Source organism: Dreissena polymorpha, chromosome 4, assembly GCF_020536995.1.
Source record: "Dreissena polymorpha isolate Duluth1 chromosome 4, UMN_Dpol_1.0, whole genome shotgun sequence".
In the NCBI taxonomy this organism is placed as follows: Eukaryota; Metazoa; Mollusca; class Bivalvia; order Myida; family Dreissenidae; genus Dreissena; species Dreissena polymorpha.
In genome coordinates, this window is record NC_068358.1 from 141,564,196 (window position 1) to 141,583,124 (window position 18,929).

Below are 18,929 nucleotides of genomic sequence, written 5' to 3' on the forward strand. Positions count from 1 at the left end.
TGTTGAGTTTGATACATCTTATTGTTACATTTGTTTTCGACTATGCTTTGTATTTACTTATAAAACAACGGTGGGTATTTTCACCAAATCATGCGTATCATTGTTTACACTTCCATAATCCGAGAAACGTGTGTCGAGGCTTTGTTTGTATAGGTCCCTGCACAGGCTGACCGCGTTTGTTCGTTAGAAGTTCCATGTTGAACTTGAATATGAAGGAATGGCCCATATATATATATATATATTGGGTTCACAGTTAAGGTATTGAACCAATGTTCGGATGTATAAGAATATGTAGAAGCGAATGTCTGGATCGTAAAAATTATGTAGGAACTTATCTTCGGACTGTCACAATAATGTACGAACAATTGTCCGGGTTGTCAAAATAAAGTTGGAACGAATGTCCTGGTAGTCAAAACAACGTAGGTACGAATGTCTGCTTTGTTTTAATTAGCGTAAGAATTTGTCCGTGGGAACGAAAGTCCGGATACCTATTAAAGCGCTTTATATATATGCGTTTAAAATATTTAAAAAATGTAATGCTAAACATTTTACGTATTTAGCGGGTACCGGTAAAAGAAAACTCCGTCATTAAGTAGGGTCTAGTCCTACAAATAGTGTATGCTAGTGAATGGAACAACATTATCAAAACAAAAGTTATCGTTGACCACAACGGGGTTAAATAATGTTTCCGAAAAATACAAAGATTAGAGATTTATTGTACATATTTGTAACTTATAATCACGTATAAAGAGTTATAAATATGCATGCATGGACAGTTCAGTCTGCACCACGTTCGTGTTTTTTTCACTTGCCTATAGAATTCTTTAATAGTGTCATTTACTGTAAAAGAAAATTTATTCAATTAGAACAAAATTAACATAACATTTAAATTGTGTCATGTACTTTGCTTTTTATGGTGCTTTGTCCTCTGGTCATTCAACACACCTCTTACACGTTCGATCGTTCATTAAAAATAACACTTAAAATTGTGTCATGTACTTTGCTTTTTATAGTGCTTTGTCTTCTGGTCATTCAACACACCTCCTACACATTTGACTTACTTTTAAAGGCTTCATTTGCATCTTGTGCAAATTGAACTGTCTTTGCATGTATATTGCAAACGGCAGTTGACGAATATATCCAGGCATTCCTTCTATATGCACACCTATTACTATGTTTACTAATATAATGACATTTACTTTAACAAGTATTGCATTTCTGTTAAAAAGAGATTTAGAACCAGGATAGTATTTATTACCACGCACACATAAGATTTGCAACTGTGCTGTACGAAAAGTTAAAAGGCTCCTTTGAAATAGGACGTTTATGAACGAAAATGGTAAATGAGCTAGACGCGCGTGTGTGTGTGTGTTGTACGTGTAAATTTTCTCAATTGTGGTCGTCAGCTATTATATATAATAAATATATGCTATGCAATGGTTTCATGACATTTTACTTGCGACTTTTTTTAAAGTTATAAATCTTATTCAGTTTGAATGGCTAATTGTAACAAGAAATAATTATCCCGCAAAAATTATCTTTTTAAAAACTATCCAAGGTCTATATCTTGAATTAATTTGTTTACATTATACATAAGCTGTGTTAAGTTTCTTAACACGATGCATAGTTTTTATTTGGTATATTTAACCTGTTTTTAGATATGTCATATGTGTGTCTTTTTTTGCGGAGACGCCCTCAAAACCAAGCGGGATTTAAAACTGCACGATGACAGGCACATCGGCTTGTCCAAATATTCATGTTGTGAGAAGCTATTTAGTAGAAAAGAGGCCCTTACCAGACACATGCGAGTATTTGTTAAGTAAATAGAAAGAAGTATTAACTGACATCTTTAATAACTATCGGAACAATATTCATTTTCATACTAATTCATTTAACAATCCCTTAATTAAAGGGACTTTGTCAGTGTAGGACTCTAACAACTCTGAAATGAAGAATATACTATGTGTAAATAATACATGTTTATCATCAAAATATTTCGTGTGAAACGTATCACGGCATTTTAAGATGAAATAGTTAACACTACTATTTTGTTTGTTAAATTATAATGTTTAATATTCTGTATAACATGAACAGTTGAGTAGAAAAAGTAATTCGATATTTCTTCATTTGAGCCCGAAGTCGTGAGCTTGATCCCCGCTTTGGGTTTTAATTCTTTAAACATGTTATTGATTTGCTTTATCTTCTGACAAATGTTTTAATGCCAAAAAAAAACAACTTAAATTCATTTTACGAACATATTAAAGCATTACCAAATAAACAAACACATGTTAAGCTATTTGTGCCTTTGAGTTCACAAGATTCAAATGCAGATGGAAATGCGTATCGTTTAAAATATACATGTTCCTTTCAAATTAGAACGTATGTAATAGTATCTACATTGGTGAACTAATTTTTTATGGTGCAGTGTGCATTGGAACACGCGACAACATGTGTTGTTCAGAATTTGCCACCAAAACAGATTTGACAAAACACCGAAGAAGAGGAATCAGCCGTAAGACACAAGTGTAATGTGTGGCGCTGGATTGCGTGAAAGGTTGGACTTACAGGCTCATTCATAGTGATGAGAAAAGGCAAACATGTGACAAATGTGGGGAGTCGTACAGACACAGAAGTAGTCTTTTGAAACACAAGGACAAATAATGCCAATTACATTTGCATATTATTCAGATTAGATCAAGATGTTGCACGCTATTTTTGTTATTTAGTTCCGTTTTGTTTTCAAGTATCATTTTCCATTGTTACCAGTATTACATTTTACAGTTAATATGATCTCACCTTGTTTTGTTTTTTTCCTTCCAAAGGAGGAGGTATAATGTTTATCTATCCGAAGGCGGAGGGACACTATTTTAGCGTTGTCCGTCTGTTCTTCCGTCAAACTTTCCCGACAAGAGATGTTTTACAACCGTTGTATTAATTTTCATGAACCTAACATAAAGTGTATCATCATACAGAGGTGGTAAATGCTAGATTATGTCAGATTCGACTTGATAATTCCAGGTTTGCCCCCCCCTTAAATAATCAATAATATCCGGTAGGGATGTCAATCTTTTGAATTTGTGTTAATATTTTTGTTATCTCAGATTTTTAATATAACCGGTTGATGGAATGAAGAGTATTTTTCTGTAATAATTGAACATTACCATGGTTCGAATATGTGTGTTTACGCCAATATCTCAATGCATTCATACATATCAGTCATGTGCCACTTTTTTTAATAGCTTTGGCAGATCATTCATTTGTTTTACTTTACATAGAAGTTCGGATGCATTGTACTTTTTTATTCTTGTTCAACGCAATTGTTCGTTGATCCTACAACCCTTTAAACATCGAAGGCGATGAATACACTTGAGCGATTATATAGTCAAATGATTGAATGGTGCTTCGCAATCTAACTGTCTTTTTCTTCGGATTGAAAAAAACAAAAAAAAAACGAAAAAAAAAACAAGTTTTGACTCGAAAGCCAAGTTCCATGATTTTTTTCTTTTTAAAATTATGTTGCACTATTCATGTCGTTTTGTGATTTTATTCATTCTGATTATGTTATTTGTTTCTAAATTTTATTTCAAAATTATGATGTCATAGTTCACTAATAATCTTGTGATTCCATGTTTAAATATATTGCTTTTTCTGTAGTTTATTTTTATTACCCATTAATGTACACTAATTTCAAGACGAATTGTGTAGCAATCATCATACTTAGAAAGTAGTTTGCTTTCCTATTTAATGCTACCTTCTGATTTTATTGTTGCATTACGGTTTATTCGGAAAGCTACACTCAAGTAGTGTGTGTGCTCGCTTGCGTGCGCGTGTGTGGAAATGATATGTACCAAAATCAAATAAGTAAACGGGAAAAATCGTAGTTGTTTTATTTACTTTTCAAAATAAACAAACTACATAGTCAATTGTACACAGTAAGAATATTTCGTAAATCTGATAGAATATTCATACAAGGCTAGTTTTATGCTTATGCGTATTAATGCACATTTGCACCGAAACAAACGTTTGTGTTCGCAATTCTTCCATGATACACGACTTGTTTTCTATCTAGACAAGGGAGAAAATCAAGTGTGAGCTATTATGCAATAATTATGGGCAGAGCTTTATATTTGAAAATAGTTTCTAACAGTTTACCGATGCATTATAGTAAAATGCATATGCTAAAAACTCGCTGTAAAATAAATGATAAAAACTTGACTTGTATATAAATATAATGCACTATCTGAACGTCAGTTTGTTTGTTCCAATTAATATTAACATCGTTAAATTCTGCACTAGGAAATATATTTATATTGGCCAATCGTATTGTTGTGTATCGAATAGCTTGAGAAACAGGCCATTAGTAAGAGGTAAGCTTTCATTTGCATTTGAAAACTTATTATCTTCCCGGAGATGCTACTGGAGACTGTTCTACAAGAACTCGTTGAATCGGATTTGCAGATCGACCTTTCCTGTGTTTCCGCAACGACAGATAACTTTTCCTTCGTGTCATTCTGAAAAGTAATATATATGTTTCCACAAATTTAATATAAGTATATATAATAAGAAAAATATATCTATGAAATATTATGGGATTGATTTATTATATCAGCTTACATCATTTAAAAGCAATATTCGTATAAATTTACATAGTCTTTATACTTAATTCGTTTATAAGCGACAGAATTCAGGGAATTAAATAAAATTATATACAAATTATACATAAATACATCTCAAAAGACTGTTGTTTCACCATTTCGATGTTGTTGTTTTTAATTCGGTAAGGTTTTCACTAGTAAAAGAAATGAAGTATCATTTATTGATTATACAATTTAGACTGTTATGCGTTCTTTACTTTTGCATTTGATAATACGTTGTTGTTGTCTCCTCAGTAGATGTCAATCAATAATGCGTACAAGTGTATGACATGTATGGTTACATGTTAAAAAACAACAACGTGTATTAGTAGTACCTCTAACTGTATTGAAACAAAGACTTAAGCGTGTCCCCCCTTTTGAGCGGCTGGTGACGCAGATGTTGTTAAATGTAGGGGACAAAACTATAAAGTTGAGGCTTATCTGAAAGAAACAACAAACACCTAAGCACAGCTCTTTTAACAATACACAGTAGACTAATCATCCTTGACACCATTTAAATGATCTACACATTGTAAAGAAGATATTAAAATAGTTAAAATAGTATAAGGCACACATACATAATGTTACATATTATTATATTTACATTTGCTAATTTTTGTTGTTGCAGAAGTTATATAAGTCGTGAATTGTGACATAACTTTTAAATTGTTATAGCTAACTTTACATTAGTATAAATTACATTGTTTCACATGTTTTTATTAAATGAAACGCCTGCATATATTCGTCAACTGCCGTTTGCATATTTTTCTGATGACGTTTGCTATTCTTATAAGTGCTAGGCCGTTTGTCATATTTGTTTTTACTCATTCAACGTATATTTAATATCCTGTACAAATGTTCGTTTGTTCATGCATAGAAATATGTAATATATGTTCGTCCGGTAAGGCATAGACAGTTCTGCGATCGTTTTTTAGTGAACACCCACGCTTTGTAATTTTACTACTGACGTTTACTTCTACAATGGAAATTTGTGTCGACGTGTTCTCGAAAACCAGAGCAACACACACAACGCGTGATATACCGATCGAAAGCTTTAGGTATGCCTTATTGCATGCACAAGGTCGTACGAAAGCCAATGGACGATCAGCAAAGATATTGAAAAAAAAACTACCTGATGCGGCTGTTTGTCTTCATAAAACACATACGGACGTTGACTGTTGGTGTCACGTGACAGTTTTTGTTCATTCCCAATGTAATCGCTGTGTATGAAACGTGTGTGAGGTATTTATTAAAATATGCTATATATGCCCGTATGTGGTGAGAAACAGTAATCGTTTTTATATTTATTATTATATATGTATATTAATATTATATCAATATCGATCGATTGTATCGGGTATCGTTTGTTACAAAGCAAGAGATGTTATATGGCTGGGCAAAGTTTATATGTGTTTAAGCTATGTACTCATAATCAAACCATTTGTAAAAGTTGTAGTACATCACCACTATGTAATACAACAACTTTAAATACCTAAACTCACAAACATTAATCTCTCTTTCTTTGTTTATACTAGGTTACACACATTTCACGAGTTACTGACATCATTATAATTATTTTGGGAAACGTTATCAAAATTGATTTGTGTTCTATGAAAACTGGGCTTAATGCATGTGCGTAAAGTGTCATCCCAGATTAGCCTGTGCAGTCCGCACAAGCTAATCAGGGACAACACTTTCCGCCTAACCTTGATTTTCGGTAAGGAGGGACTTCCTTGAAACTAAAAATACCATAAAAGCGGAAAGTGTCGTCCCTGATTAGCCTGTTCAGACTGCACAGGCTAATCTGGGATGACACTTTACGCACATGCATTAAGCCCAGTTTTCTCAGAACGCGGCTCAAATCATCTAAATGTACGGATGGCCGATGCTACACGATTATCGCTAAATGACAAGTTTTAATGGCGGTTTGATAAATTCCATCAACCTCCGCGCAGAGATTTGACTGGAACCAGCATAGCATGTATGTGAGAGCATGGAACGACAACTCTGCGTGGAGATTGAAATTCCATATGCTGTTGATCGTTGTCAAATTACGAATGCGTATTTATTGTGCGATGACTACCTAACAAGTCGATTGCATTAAACGACAACTGAAATTTGGAAAATATCATATTGCAATCATACAAATGGAAACATACGATGATTTATGATTCCCAATTTGCATTTAGCACCTTTAAAAATACCACTGACAGACACAACATCAAAATTATCCAAAGCAGAACTTCTGCTGCTTACATTTTATCATTTAGAAAATGGGATTGGCTAAATTTAAACTGGTGTCTTTAAAAATAGCAACCGAAAATCAGCACGTGGAAGACCGGCTTTCCATAGTAACCGGTTAATGGTTGTTTTAAACATTTAACATTAAGCACGGTGTATTAAACAACTGTCAAATATATTGTTTAACTGTTATATAATTGTATGGACATTGCCATAGAAAACTTTTGAAATTACAAGCAGGTGATGAATTGACAACGGCTCTGAAAGAAGTGATGATTTGACCCTAAAATGAGATTCTGAACTTCCAAGTGTTAATAATCAAAGAAAGGTTTACTCTGTACTGTCTGTTGATCTATGAATTTTCATATACATGTCTTCAATTGTATAACAAATTCGAAAGTGTACAAGAACATACAATGGGGAAATAATAATATGAAGTTGTCTTTAAATCCATTAAAAAAATTTCGTGTTGTGCTTTGCCCAATAAGTTAAGTTTATGTAGACAAAAAATGATAAAGGAAAATAGCTCCAAAATACCAGAGAAAGAATAATGGTTTGTGTACCATTTACCTTCTCTCCATACCGCTTCCAACATATCAACTTGTATTGTGATGGCAAGAAAAGGATATTAGCTCTATAAATTTAAAAAAGATAACTACGGTTCATTTACGAGGGCGCATGGTCACGTGACTTTGTGGGTACTGCCTTTTAACTTTGATGGATTTATACACGTCGGTAAGTGGTGTTTTATTTCAAATACCTTATTACAATTAATTTTCTTAAGAATTCAACTAGTGCATAAAAGACAGATTTTTATGCTGCTTATGACAATATAAAATACATAGGAATAACTTTATTAAATAAACCCGTGTTCTTAATAAAAAAGTTCGGTATCTACTGCATTCATTGAACACGGTTAGGCTTCATGCAACGTGAAATTGTGTCAACGAAGGTAGACGTATTCAAGGATTTATTCTTATACCTTAAGATATCGGCACAAACTGCAAGAAAATCTGTCTCTTTTGCACTAAAGATTTTTGCAAATGTATTTCAATAACTTGATATACTTGCAAAAATAAAGTTCATAACGGTGTGTTTATATTCCGTCTAGCCCGTGTATAAAACCCGGGAAACCCCTTGAGTGCACCCTGCACTTATCCTTTAGCACGTATATCATTATAAATTAAGAAGTTTAATTTCAATCCTTTTACTTCCTGGGTAATGTGAAACGAACAACCTGACGGATGAAGATGCGATTTATCCATTTAATTATCTAAACTATTGTTTAACCTTTATGTTAACGGATTTTAAAACGATCGAACATATGTTTCCTCAAAAAAGGTTAATTTTACGTATATTTATATCCATTAGTTACAGTTCACTTACCACAGTCACGTGCAATAAATTAAATCATCAATGATTTGTGTGGATGAGCTCCAATTTGCATAACGTAGTCAGTAAAACTAGATATCAGAACAGTGTACGCATCGGGCTGTATCAATTCTGTTGTCATCATTGCAGTTATTACTGATGCAAACGCTTGTAAGAAGTCAAAGATTGTATTGTTTAAATGAATGAATTAAACATATATACTCAAATCGACAAGTGTCAACAGTGCAAAACATGAAGGTGCATACGGAATGTATAATAGAGATGTTGAGTTCAGGTTCAACTCTGAAAGAATACAGTTTGATTCAGACATGTTTCATTCATGAACATTCTCTAAATTTAGTCACAAGGCTCCTAGCTATACACATGAACATTCTCTAGCTTATGTCACAAGGCTCTTAGCTATACTAATGAACATTCTCTAGCTTCAGTGATGAATCTTTTCCTGTCATAATTATTAATTTTTACTTGCTAGATTTATCAACATTCGCTAGCTATATTCTTGAACCTTTTTTATGTCAAATCATGAGCCCAAAAACAAAAGTTCTCAATCTTATTGGTCTAAACTTTAAGACCGCTACAACTAACGTTAAGAATCTCCCGCAACTTAGTGATGCTCTGCTAGTTGTAGAAATGTAATACCCCATTACCTGTTTATTTTAGGATGATCATGTTGTGCGTAGACCTCGCGATGCAAACACAGACACAGAGGTGTGTGCACTGTTGACTTGCATGCCACTGAAGTTCCAAATGAAAATTTGTTTTTATATTCAGTATAAATAATGTGTAATTTTCACCCATGTATATTGTGGCTATTTAGATTAGAACTTATAATACGGAAGTGTATTGCAGTTCAAAGTGTTTTAGAACAAACTGTGCTATCTTTTTAAAAATTAGTTTACAAACCACTTTACAGGGATACAGTTCTAACAACAGCAAATAGTGGACTTTGCCTGCCCCCAGGGGCGGGAGTGGGAACATTGATAGGGTAGTGTATTTGTTAGTCATTATCCACACCAGCACACCCCACTGCACTGCCTGTTAGTGATCTAGTTGATACATAAATTCATCTGTCTTGAGGCAACTATTTCTTTTCTCTGCAGGCAAAGAGTCAAACTAAATTTAGTCATAAAGTAAATGGGTGTAATTATACTCCCAAATAAGACTTGGCAATTAGGTGTCTTTTTGTGGTATTGTGTATGCAAAGATAACCATAAAAAGGTCTTACTTACATTTCAATAAACAACCTTATAAAATGTTTCCAAACTTTTTATTTTTTAAGCCGCTGCCAACCCCCAGCAACTATAATAGCAGAATCGAATATAGTGTGCGTGTGTGTGTTTTTGGAAGTGTATTTATGATTAAAGTGAGTTTGTGTGAGACATTTCGTAATTCTCTCATAATTTGTTGTACATGATGGGATTTTGAAATTAATTTGAACAAATGATCATATCTAGACAACAAAGCCAATACCACGTTACTTCTGGAAGGTCAATGTTATAGTTTTTTGCTTATTCCTATTATATATTTTGCGAAAGAACACATTTGTGTTGCCTTAAGGTGTTCAAAAACAAGGGCTGTTTGTAAAACATGCATGCCCCCCATATGGGCTGTCCGTTGTAGTGGCAGCCATTGTGTGAATACGATTTTTGTCACTGTGACCTTGACCTTGACCTAGTGACCTGAAAATCAATAGGGGTCATCTGCGGGTCACGATCAATGTACCTATGAAGTGTCATGATCCTAGGCAAAAGTGTTCTTGAGTTATCATCCGAAAATCATTTTACTATTTCAGGTCACCGTGACCTTGACCTTTGACCTTGTAACCTCAAAATCAATGGGGGTCATCTGCAAGTCATGATCAATCTACCTATGAAGTTTCATGATCCTAGGCGTATGCGTTCTTGAGTTATCATCCGAAAACCATTTTACTATTTCGGGTCACCGTGACCTTGACCTTTGACCTAGTGACCTCAAAATCAATAGGGGTCATTTGCGAGTCATGATCAATCTACCCATGAAGTTTCATGATCCTAGGCGTATGCGTTCTTGAGTTATCATCCGGAAACCATTTTACTATTTCGGGACACCGTGACCTTGACCTTTGACCTAGTGACCTCAAAATCAAGAGGGGTCATCTGCAAGTCATGATCAATCTACCAATGAAGTTTCATGATCCTAGGCGTATGCGTTCTTGAGTTATCATTCAAAAACCATTTTACTATTTCCGGTCACCTTGACCTTGACCTTTGACCTAGTGACCTCAAAATCAATAGGGGTCATCTGCGAGTCATGATCAATGTACCTATGAAGTTTCATGATCCTAGGCCCAAGCGTTCTTGAGTTATCGTCTGACAACCACCTGGTGGACGGACCGACCGAAAGACCGACCGACCGACATGAGCAAAGCAATATACCCCCTCTTCTTCGAAGGGGGGCATAATAAATTGGCATAAATGATAATGATTTCAAGAAAATGTGCTTTGTAATTTTAACAATTTTTCTTGCTTCAATGTAAAGGTCACATCTTAGAGTTTTTGCATATTCCTTTTATGTGTATGTTTAAGTGCATTTGTGTCAGTCCCATAAAATTGTTTTGATTGTTAGGTTTTTCAAAATAAATTTGCGGAAATGATCATCATATGAAGACGATGTATTGCATTAAAACAACAATGTTGCTTATATCAAGGTCAATTTTAGAATGGACACCTTAAAGTCATGCATATTCATTATATTGTATGAAGTGAAAGTGGTACTGTGCATTCCAATGTCTAGCCTGTGAGTTTGTAGTGCATGATGGGATTTCAAAATAAATTAGCGCAATAGTGCATGATGGGATTTCAAAATAAATAAGCACACATGATCATCATATCACTACAACATGTGGATTTCAACAACCGTGGCACTGCTTAAAGGTCAAGGTCACAGTGGACACTGATTGCATGCATATTTTTATATTTCCAACGAGTTTATTGTGCATTCTGGGATTTGCATTCACAGATTTCACTGGACACTTGATGTTCGTGCATTGCCCTTAGATTGTATGAGTGATTGTGATGAAACTGTCAGATCTATTTCTTTAGGGTACATTAGTTAAATGTCTCTTAATTTAAAGTTTGTGTGTTGTATGCACCAACAATAGTGGTGAAAGGTCAATGCCATTTATGTTAAATAGGCAGTATGAGGAGCAACAGAGACAAAGGACTGGCACATACATACTGTATTAACTGTATAATTAATATATTGTATGTCCTCTATTGTATACAAATTCAGTTTGTCAACCAGTTGCGGATAATCAGCAGTTCCGATTAAATTTTATAAATTTTTCCATAATACCCCAATAAAAACAAAATGATGTGTCTTCGGTAAACATTAGGTGAAGGAATAAAGTAACAAAGTTTTATCAAGAAAGCTTTTGTATTATGCTTACAGGGGGATAAATGCAGCAAAACGGTAACCGGAACTGATTGAATGAGTTATGTTTCGAAATGTGCATATGGATATAGAAGGCTTTTTTTAATTTTCAAATAAACTTTTTGCTGATTGAAAACAAATTTCGTGACAATGTTTTGAAATACTAATTCTGTATGTTGAATGATTTTTAATAATTTTCGTATGGGTGAACTTTAGTTGGCTATTTTGACAAAAAACTGCATATGCCGTCTGGCCTAACCTGTTATCATACAGAATAAATGTTACCCTTTATGTTTACATCTTCTCACATTGACACTAAATCCCGAAAGAAATTATTGTGGTCAAAAGAATTAACGTTTTTGACAGGGTTATTCTAAACTGGTTGGCTGACTGTATATTGTATTTCTGTATTTATATAAAATTTTCATGATTATTAAGTATCAAGAATGAATCCTGAGTGGTCAAGTATCAAGAATGAATCTTGAGTGGTCATATTTTTGAGAGACTCAACACTTTAGAAATTTGACGGGAAATATGAACTCCAGTTACATAGCTTTATTGTATGATCAATGTAAAATAAGTAAAATAAATTATTTAAAGCTGCCATTTGAAATCACTGGTTCACAATATTCTATATTCGTGTTACCTACATACAATTTTAAACCAAGCAGCAGCCTGATAAAACTGCCACGTTGCCCAAGCCACCTGCACGCAACCCCACCATCAACCAGCTGGTACATGGCTCTAGACCTCAAGAGAGGAAGGATAGCTCGTCGCCCGTGCCTCGGAGGAGGTTATGAAAACTTAGTGCATTGAAGTGTAAAGTGACTCTCTTGCTGTGTACAGTGACAAGGGCACTTTTGAAGCTGTACTTTTCAGTGTCAAGTCACCAGGACACTTTTGAAGCAAGTGCATTGCCCCGCACACTGGCGGCCATGTTTTTCAACGGACCGAAACCACTTTTGAACTCAACCAACATATCATTAAGACAAACATTTTGACAAAGTTACATGAAGATTGGGCATGAATGTGACTAATACAGTGTTTACAAGGTTGTTTTTTTTCTGACCTAGTGACCTTGTTTTTGACCCAGCATGACCCAGTTTAAAACTCGATCAAGGCCTCTAGAGTGTTAACAAGGTTTCTCTATAGCCAAATAAGGAAAACTGCCCCGCCCACTGGCAGCCATGTTTTTTAACGGACAGGAACCACTTTTAAACTCAACCAACATATCATTATGACAAACATTTTGACAAAGTAACATGAAGATTTGGTATGAAATGTGACTTCTACTGTGTTAACAAGGTTTTTCTTTTTTTTACCTAGTGACCTAGTTTTTAACCCAGCATGACCAAGTTTCAAACTCAATTGATGTATCATTGGGACAAATCTTCTCACCAAGTTTCATTTAGATCGGGCAAGAAATGTGGCCCCGAGAGTGTTTACAAGGTTTCTCTATAGCCAACTAAGGAAAACTGCACCGCCCACTGGAGACCATGATTTTCAACGGACCGGAACCACTTTTAAACTCAACCAACATATCATTAAGACAAACATTTTGACAAAGTTACATGAAGATTGAGCATGAATGTGACTTCTACAGTGTTTACAAGGTTGTTTTTTTTCTGACCTACTGACCTTGTTTTTGACCCAGCATGACCCAGTTTCAAACTCGATCGAGGCTTCTAGAGTGTTTACAAGGTTTCTCTATAGCCAAATAAGGAAAACTGCCCCGCCCACTGGCAGCCATGTTTTTTAACGAATCGGAACCACTTTTAAACTCAACCAACATATCATTATGACAAACATTTTGACAAAGTTACATGAAGATTGGGCATGAAATGTGACTTCTACAGTGTTTACAAGGCTTTTCTCATTATTGACCTAGTTTTTGACCCAGCATGACCCAGTTTCGAACTCAATTGAGGTATCATTGGGACAAATCTTCTGTCCAAGTTTCATGAAGATCGGACAAGAAATGTGGCCTCTGAGTGTTTACAAACCAAATGTGGACGACGGACGGATGGACGGACAGACAACGGACAAAGACCTATCACAAATGCTCACCTGAGCAATCAGGTGAGCTAAAAAGAATAAGATTTTTATTCAATTATTCAACAGTTTTCTAGTGTTCAACAGAAAACTCACTCATGTACAAAATGCACAAAGGTTGGAAGATTATATTAGTCGGTGCAGATTCGTTTATACTATGCAGACACAATGTTTGTTTTAAAAATACAAGCAAAAACAAGTAAACGCGCTGGTATCTGCGTAAACTTTACTACTTATGAGTTTCAAAGAAGTCCACACGAATTAATAAATATGGTATAATTTACATATTGTTTGTTTTGTCAATATTTGTAGAACAAGTAGGCATGAAAACTCGTATATTTGAATATCTTTAGCATTAAAACTAATACAAGGGCACTATACGAAAATGTTTTATTAATAATTATATATTTAATATAATACAAAAATATATTCAAAAATAGAGATGGCACAAAACTTAGAACAACAATCTAATGAGAAACAATATCGCACAAGCACACACACACACCTTCTATAACAATTTCTTTCGACAAAACAGAATTGGTTGATATAATGTGACACAATAACACATGCAAATAAACACTAAAGCTTTATCACATTGAGTGACAAGAAATACCACCGCATCGCTTTGTCCTAAACATAGCAGCAAAGCACATGACTATGTTTAAGGGCACATGACTTAGGAAAGTGTAGATCACTGCGAGTGTACATATGATTTGCCTATCCACAGTTAATGGTAATAAAATATTTCAATATTAAATTCGATCGCTTCAGAGTTATAAAAGTAGTTTTATGTTTCTGACATAAACATGGCAAAACTCAAGGGCTTATTGCTCAGGAAAGTGTGGAACACTGGCAAGAACAAAGTGTAATGCTCATGTAAAACAATTTGTGGTGACATACTTAAAGTATTAATTTAATTGCTAAAGAAATGTAAAAGTACCGGTAATTGACATAACAACATAAGAACACGTTATGCCTCTGCCTTAAACATGGCTAAGTTCAATGGCATATACTAAGGAATGTGTGCATCACTGTGCATGAAAGTCATCTTGCACATCTGCACCTAATGCTGATAACATTATTGACCCTTTAATTCAACCGCTTGAAAAACGTAGAATTGTTCGTTCAATAAACTACGAATCTGCCATAAAAATGGCGCAATTCAGATGCACAGCCACATTATTTCAGGAAGGTATTTATCACTGGAAATGGGAAAGGTGTTTTGCAGACTTACATTTCATGGTGATGGCATATTTCAAATTGTAATTGCTTGAGGAATACAGAAGCAGTTTAAAAACTCAGAACAACTTGAGAAATATAGAAATAATATGCTTCACAAACTTTTTATTCAGACACACAGACAAACCAATGGACCGACCGACGAGTTGACTCCAATATAACCAATCAAACTTTGTTTGCATGAGTGTAAATGAAATTGAGTAAAACAATTAGCTGCATGAAGCTTTTTTTTAAACGAAAGTCCCAAATTTTGATGTGATTAGTTGGTAGCATCTAATCAGGCAATTTGCCATATGGACTCCAAAATTTTAGTAAAATCACTAGCTGAAAATTTCAGTTATTATTTAAACAAAATTACTATAATAAGTCCAATCCAAATACGGGGTATAAAAATAGAATACATAAATGATTACAATACAAATTAAACTTAGATAACATTGTTAGGTTATTATGTTGATTAATAAGATGGGTGCCTAATACTGTCATAGGACTCCCATCAATCTGGTAACATACGAAGGACCAAATAAACATGATCTTTAAATCAGGATTATACAGTGGCTCCAACTCACATTGAAGTGGGCAGTGTTGATCAGTTTAACCGTATGATTTGATAATGTAAAATACTTGCTAAAATACAAATACTTAACAAACATACACACTGTGAAAATTTAAAATGTTTGTCATGGAGTCTACTATTATAGAATATAAACAAAATAGTTTTTTTTAACAAGTTGGACATCCACCATTTGCAATAGGTTCCTAACAAATCTTTTACATACAATCTTTGGGTATAATACAAATAGCAAAAATTTGCAACACACAATATTTGTTTTCCTTGCAAAAAAGTAGACAATCTATTTAAACATAAACACATAACATATAATGACTAAAATCACTTTGGCACTCACATCAAAACATTAGATGAAGCAAAACTGCATACAAAATACATGTAATGCATGTTTTTCATGCTTTTCAACATTGTTCCATCAATTCATTTAGGTGAATAAATTCAAGACAGAATAAATTGAGGCAGGATAACATGCAACTAATTTACACATAATAAAATATTTCACACTAAATTTAATATCATGAACAAAAGAATTTGTATTTAAAATTGAAAGCGCATATATATAACAAATTCAAATAAAAAACCAATAAAACTAGAGCTTTGTCACAGACGTGATGAATAACCCCACATGCCGCATTGACACATAATATTTTACGTCGTCTTCACAAAAAACAGCGGACACCATGCTCAATTTTTAAAACGCACTAAGTGACCCCTTGACCCAGAAAGGCCCATGTTCTAACTTGGCCTTAAGATCATCTCCATAAAACTTCTGACCAAGTTTGGTGAAGATCGGATGTTAACTACTTGAATTAGAGAGCGGACACCATGCTGAATGTTAAAAAACGCACTAAGTGACCCCGTGACCTAGTTTTAGGCCCGGAATGGCCCATGTTCAATCTTGTCCTAGAGATCATTTAGATAAAACTTGTGACCAAGTTTGGTGAGGATTGGATGAAAACTACTTGAATTAGAGAGCAGACAACATGGTGAGGTTTAAAACGCACTAAGATACCCCGTGACCTAGATTTTGACCAGGCATGACCCATATTCAAACTTGACCTAGACATCATCTAGATACAACTTCTGACCAAGTTTGGTGAAGATTGGATAAAAACTACTTGAATCAGAGAGCCGACAACATTGTGATGTTTAAAACGCAGTAAGTGAACCCGTGACCTTGTTTTTGACCCGGCATGACCCATATTCAACTTCTGACCAATTTTGGTGAAGATTGGATAAAAACTTCTTGAATTAGCGGACAATATGGTGAGGTTTAAAACACACTAAGTGACCCCGTGACCTAGTTTTTGACCCGGCATGGCCCATGTTCGAACTTGACCTACACATCATCTAGTTACAACTTCTGACCAAGTGTGGTGAAGATCGGATTTAAACTACTTGAAATAGAGAGCAGACATCATGCTCAATGTGTAAAACGTACTAAGTGACCCTGTGACCTAGTTTTTGATCTGGCATGGCCCATGTTCAAACTTGGCCTTCAGATCATCTAGATAAAACTTCTGACCAAGTTTGGTGAAGATCGGATGAAAACTACTTGAAAAAGAGAGAGGACACCATGCTGATTGTTAAACAAGAGCACCACCTTGTAGGTGCTGACAGCTGATCTATTTTTCTTTTTAAAGGTGTAGGGACCTATTTCAATTTCAATCACAGGAGGGAGGGGTGGAGTGGAGAGGGGTGTGGTCATTTATTACATTATCTTCCAAAAATGCAAAAAAAAATAATTTGGGGGGGGGGGGATTCTTGGGTGGGATGGTTGGTCGGAATGTCAAAAATAAAAAAATAAAAATATTTGTGTTTTTTTTAACCATGTTTGAAACCTTTGACCTTGAAGTATGACCTTGACCTTCCACCACTCAAAATATGCAGCTTCATGATAAAGCCGCTTTGAAATTATTTATTTTTTTACCTTTGACCTTGAAGGATGACCTTGAAAGATGACATTGACCTTGAACTTCCACCACTCAAAATATGCAGTTTCATGAGAACACCGCTTTGAAATTGAATAAAATAAAAAATTTAACCTTTAACCTTGAAGGATGACATTGAAGGATGACCTTGACCTTGAACTTCCACCACTCAAAATGTGCAGCTTTATGAGAATGCCGCTTTGAATTAAAAAAAACAATTGACCATGAAGGATGACCTTGACTTTGAACTTCCACCACTCAAAATGTGCAGCTTCATGATAACGCCGCTTTGATTTTTTTTTTTACCTTTGACCTTGAAGGATGACCTTGACCTTGAACTTCCACCACTTAAAATGTGCAGCTTCATGATAACGCCGCTTTGAATTATTTTTTTACCTTTGACCTTGAAGGATGACCTTGACCTTGAAGAATGACCTTGACCTTGAACTTCAACCACTCAAAATGTTTAGCTTCATGAAAACGTTGCTTTGAATTTTTTTTTTTTTACCTTTGACCTTGAAGGATGACCTTGACCTTGAAGGTTGACCTTGAACTTTCATAACTCAAAATGTGCAGCTTCATGAGAACGCCACTTTGAATTAAAAAAAAATAATTTTGACCTTGAAGGATGACCTTGACCTTGAACTTCCACCACTCAAAACGTGCAGCGTCATGAGATACACGTGCATGCAAAATATCAAGTTTCTATCTTCAATATTAAAAAAGTTATGGCCAATGTCAAAGTTTTCGGACGGACAGACGCCATATATTTGACATTTGACCTTGAAGGATAACCATGACCTTCACCTTTCACCACTCAAAATGTTCAGCTCCATGAGATACATATCAGGGGTTTTTCAGCAATGTCTGCGCCTCTGGAAAACGGAGGCACTCCTAAAGCAAACGGACCCAAGCCCAAACCGAAAAAAAATAAATAAATCCCAATTTCCAAAAAAATAAAATAAAATTCAGAGTGTAACTGTAACTGAAAAACAAAACTGCAGTACTTGAATAAACGTTGAACATGCCAAATATTGCATCTGTTTATATAAAGGAGACAAAATAACAAATAAAAACAAATTTATTTGTTAAACCACTGAATTATTTAAGCATGATAAATTCACATTTTTTTCCCAAATGAGCAGTTTCATCGAAGCAAAAATTCCCAAAATGGTCAATTTTGTCGATAAAAAATTCCCAATTTGGTCATACTCCTTTTCCCAAAATAGACAGAAAAAACCCTGCACATGCATGCCAAATATGAGGTTGCTATCTTCAATATTGAAAAAGTTATGGCCAATGTTAAAGTGTTTTTTTTTGGACGGACGGACTAACTGACTGACATACTGACGGACAGTTCAACTGCTATATGCCACCCTACAGGGGGCATACAAATATGTTTTTGGGGTGGGGGGTGGGGAGTTATAGTGCGAGGGTGTGGCGGTCATTTATAAGATG